The sequence below is a fragment of the Primulina eburnea genome, chromosome 13 (genome assembly GCF_022965805.1).
Source record: "Primulina eburnea isolate SZY01 chromosome 13, ASM2296580v1, whole genome shotgun sequence".
In the NCBI taxonomy this organism is placed as follows: domain Eukaryota; kingdom Viridiplantae; phylum Streptophyta; class Magnoliopsida; order Lamiales; family Gesneriaceae; genus Primulina; species Primulina eburnea.
In genome coordinates, this window is record NC_133113.1 from 12,221,063 (window position 1) to 12,226,017 (window position 4,955).

At 42.0% G+C, this 4,955-nt stretch overlaps 1 long non-coding RNA gene across 1 annotated transcript; it reads left to right on the forward strand.

Moving 5' to 3' along the window:
• Positions 1 to 3,286: 3,286 nt before the first annotated feature.
• LOC140808763 (uncharacterized) lies at positions 3,287 to 3,996 on the forward strand. Its single transcript, XR_012113010.1, has 3 exons — positions 3,287 to 3,633; positions 3,727 to 3,824; positions 3,966 to 3,996. It is a non-coding gene; the product is annotated as an uncharacterized lncRNA (long non-coding RNA).
• The last annotated feature ends 959 nt before the right edge of the window (positions 3,997 to 4,955 follow it).

The window sequence follows — 4,955 nt, forward strand, 5'->3', positions numbered from 1 at the left end:
CAAGTTAGTGGGAGTTGGCATGTTTGATATGTCCGATATTAATGCTCTCACGACTTGTGAATCCTGTCTAAAAGGAAAGATGACCAAAATTCCCTTTAAGGGCCATGCGGAGCGAGCCAAAGGGTTATTGGATTTGATCCATACCGATGTGTGCGGTCCGCTTAGCATCACCACTAAGCATGGACATGCCTACTTCATCACCTTTACCGATGACCATTCGAGGTATGGGTATGTGTATTTGATGAAATACAAGTCTGAAGCCTTTGAAAGGTTCAAAGAATTCAGAAGTGAAGTAGAGAAGCAATTGGGACGAAGCATCAAGACACTTCGATCGGATCGAGGTGGTGAGTACTTGAGTGCCGAGTTCCAAGAGTATCTTAGAGAGAATGGGATTCTCTCACAGTGGACTCCGCCCGCTACACCACAGTTGAATGGTGTTTTGGAGCGTCGTAACCGGACTTTGATGGACATGGTTCGGTCTATGATGGGGTTCACGGAGTTGCCGCCATCCTTTTGGGGATATGCGCTTGAAACAGCGGCACTGTTGTTGAACAATGTCCATACAAAGGCAGTTGACAAGACTCCATATGAGATATGGATGGGTAAGCCTCCCAAGTATTCTTATCTTAGAATATGGGGGTGTCCTGCTTATGTGAAGCAGACAGTGGGAGATAAATTGGATAGTCGATCCATTTTATGCTACTTTGTGGGATATCCAAAAAATTCCATTGGATATTATTTCTATCATCCCCAAGAAACAAAGGTGTTTGTTTCTAGGAACGCAACCTTTTTGGAAAAGGAATTTCTATTAGATAGAAAAGGCGAGATGATAGAACTCGAAGAGGTTCGAGAGACACCCACAGTTGTAGAACCCACACCCGAGAAGCCAAGTGAGGAGATACAAGCTCCTAGAAGAACCGAGAGAGTCTCGAGACCACCTGTGAGGTATGGTCTGCTTCTTGAAGAGGGCCATGATGAGCCTAATCTTGGATGTGATCCAAGGACCTTCAAGGAAGCGTTATCGGATGCCGATTCATCCAAATGGCTTGAAGCAATGGAATCTGAGATGAATTCCATGCATTCGAACCAAGTGTGGAATCTTGTGGATCCACCTGAGGGAACTGTTCCCATAGGGTGTAAATGGATTTACAAGAGGAAACTTGGGGCGGATGGGAAGGTATTGACCTTCAAAGCGCGATTGGTAGCAAAAGGGTATACTCAAAGACATGGTGTTGACTATGAGGAAACCTTTTCTCCAGTTGCGATGTTCAAGTCCATTAGGATATTGCTAGCCATAGCTGCATGGTATGACTATGAGATATGGCAGATGGATGTGAAGACAGCCTTCCTTAATGGGGATATTAAGGAAGAAATTTACATGTCTCAACCTGAAGGGTTTACATCCATCGGAAGTGAGCATATGGTATGCAAACTTCAAAGATCTATTTATGGTCTTAAGCAGGCATCGAGGAGCTGGAACCTCAGATTCGATAGTACAATCAAAGAGTTTGGTTTTACTAAGAATCCTGAGGAACCCTGTGTGTATAAGAAGGTCAGTGGGAGTGCTGTGACATTCCTTGTTCTTTATGTTGATGACATTCTACTCATTGGGAATGATGTAGGAATGTTGCAATCAACAAAGATATGGTTAGCAAGTAAGTTCTCAATGCAGGACTTGGGTGAAGCATCTTTTGTATTGGGAATACAGATCTATAGAGATAGATCAAGAAGATTGCTTGGTCTCACCCAGTCCACATACATTGATACCATCGTGAAGCGGTTCTCGATGGATGAGTCCAAGAGAGGACATCTACCAATGTGTCATGGCGTGTCCCTATCCAAGTCTATGTCTCCCAAGACTGATGCAGAGATAGCGGCGATGACACGAATTCCGTATGCTTCGGATATTGGTAGTAACATGTATGGGATGATATCTACACGTCCTGACGTGGCATTTGCACTAAGTGTAGTGAGTAGATATCAATCCAACCCTGGTCTTCCACACTGGAAAGCTGTGAAAGACATCCTCAAGTATTTGAGAAGGACCAATAAGTTGTTTTTGGTCTATGGGGGTGGAGAACTAAAATTGGAAGGCTATACCGACTCTAGCTTCCAAAGCGATGTTGATGACTCGAAGTCAACCTCCGGATTCATATTCATGCTCAATGGTGGTGCTGTCTCTTGGAAGAGTTCCAAGCAAGACAGTACTGCGGATTCCACCACTGAGGCAGAATACATTGCTGCATCGGCTGCAGCAAAGGAGGCTGTTTGGATTAGGAATTTCGTCCAAGAGTTGGGCGTCATTCCAAAAGGAGTTGCTCCTATCCCGGTGATGTGCGACAACACGGGAGCCATAGCTCAGGCGAAGGAGCCAAGGTCTCATCAGAAGTCCAAACACGTATTGAGAAAGTACCACATCCTCAGAGAGATCGTGGAAAGAGGAGATGTCGTGATTGACAAAGTCGGCTCCGCAGATAATGTTGCTGATCCACTAACTAAGCCTTTACCAGGACCATCATTCGAGAAGCATCGCGAATCAATGGGTCTAAAGAATATAGGTAGTTGGCTCTAGTGCAAGTGGAAGATTGTTAGAGTAGGTGCACGTCGAGCCAAATGTTGGCCGACTGTTCACGATGAAACTCTTTGTATAAACGATCTTTATTTTAATAATATTTGAATTTATTAATTTGGCGCATCTTTATCTTTATACCTATGCTAGTTGCATAGATAAAGTCCTTGAATATACAAATAGTAGAAAGAATATGAGATGCTCATATGATGAGTATCATGAAACTCATATTTGGAATACTGTATATTCTAAACTGTTCCTAGTCGATTCAGCCGCCACTAAGAAGGATAAAGGCCGCTCGAGTTAGAGACTAGTATCTGCGATGTGAGTACCATGTTTCATTGGTAGGGGACATTGTGATGTCCGAGCATGCAGATAGGTGCTCCTGGTAGAGTGCACTGAACAACCCTCTATAAAGGACTTTCCAAGTGGTTCTCACTTATCGAGTGGAAAAGTCCTAGTTTATGGTTGTACACCATTAGTCCTTATGACCCGGGACAACATTGAGACTCTATATGCTAGCGTTTCACTTTGACTTGTTTACCGACTCTTATGGGGTCATCAGGTGGCAAGGTTGGGTGTTACGGCGAAACATATAGGAGTCGATGCATTGTAGTCGGGGATTCACCGCTTACCTACGGGTATGGATATCCTATGTGTTTTTCATGTATGTGTGGGTTGAAATCTCTGATCAGAGTATGGTGGTAATTGTAATAGCCGAGCCCGGTGTACGGTACGATTTAAGTTTCGTTTGTTATTTGGGATATTTGATTAGATGTTCAGAGTTGTATTTTTGGGCTATAGTATTGTTAGTTTTATTGTCTTGAGGTGTTAGTTGATGTTGGTTGTTCGTTTCAGCGTTTCGGTTTGATTTTAGTTGCTTGGGAATAGTGCTTTGCCGTGAGCACACCGCACCCGCGGTGATGTAGCGACCGCCCCCGCGGTAGAGACCGCACCCGCGCTGCTTGCGTCGCCGCACCCGCGCTGTTCGAGTTCCAGAATTTTTGAGTATGCCGTAACCATTGCGCACCCGCGGTGCTTAGAGGAGCGCACCCGCGGTGAAGGTATGGGCGAGATATTTAGTCGATTTTGGAGTGGTTGGCTATCATTTTTCCTTTTTCTTTCCTTCTCATTCTCGACTTTTCTCTCCATTTTAGGGTTTTTCACCATTTCTTTCACTCCCTATCTTCGATTCAAGCATTTGTTTGGAATTTCGACTTGAGTTCGACGTTCTCCTTGGTGCTAGGAAGCTTGGGTAAGCTTTTGGTGCGATTCTGTTAAGGTTGTAAATTAAGAGTTGTTTAGATTGGTTGTTTTTGTGGATTTATGGATTTTTTAGCTTGTAATCTTGGATATTTAGTTGATATTGGTGTTATTTGTGGATTATTTGTTGTAGGTGGTGATCAAGAGCTAAGTTGAGGTGTTTGTTGTGGTTTGTAAGTGGAAATTCATTCCTTTTGCTCACATGATTATATATGTATGTGTTTCAAAGAGTTTATTGTGTTATTCCCTTCCATTTGATCCATAGTATGTATTGTTATATGTATTGGAGGCATTGTATGTCTCATTATTGATTAAAGGGAATACAAAGAGATATATAGAGTTCAAAGTGATTGTTAAAACCAGAGAAGAGTTTAAATGTTTTCGGATTGATAAATACATAGTCAGAGATTGCATGCAATATTAGATGATCATCGCCTATAGGCTTATATCCCTCAGAGTTATCGGTTTATATCGATTTGGGATACGAGCACCCCAGAGCAGAGATACTATTGATATCAATCCCCAGAGCAAAAGAGAAATACCATCATATTTTATATGCTATTGCTACAGTTATTGCTACAGTATTCATGTTTCAGAGTTGATGGTATTTATGATTTCAAAGAGATGTTTTACAGAGTTATTGTTCATTGTTATATAAGAGTTCCACTTGCTGAGATTTATTCTCATTTCAGTTATTTTCATGTGATGCAGATCAGAGTGGTGCCCCAGGACGTTGACTGTGGATTGGGGGTCATATGCATACACCGTTGGAAGGAGGATTTTGGCATGATCATAGGAATGATGTTTTGTTTTTGTTATGTCATTTAAATGATCATGTATTTATTTTGTAAAGATATTTGAAGAAATGTATTTTGAAACTCCTTCCGTATATTTTGAAAAGAGAAAATTTTATTTCCGCTGCGTATTTATATTTAAAGAGGTCAGGGGTGTCACAGTAATTATGAAAGGGGTTTTATAGATTACACCATCGATGCAACCACAACATGACACATAGTATCGATTCATTGACAACTCTCGATAAACCAATAGTTGTCGAATCGGTCGGGATATATGAGTTGAAGGGACCGTACTGTACGCTAACCATAATTGAATGGTTCTTGCA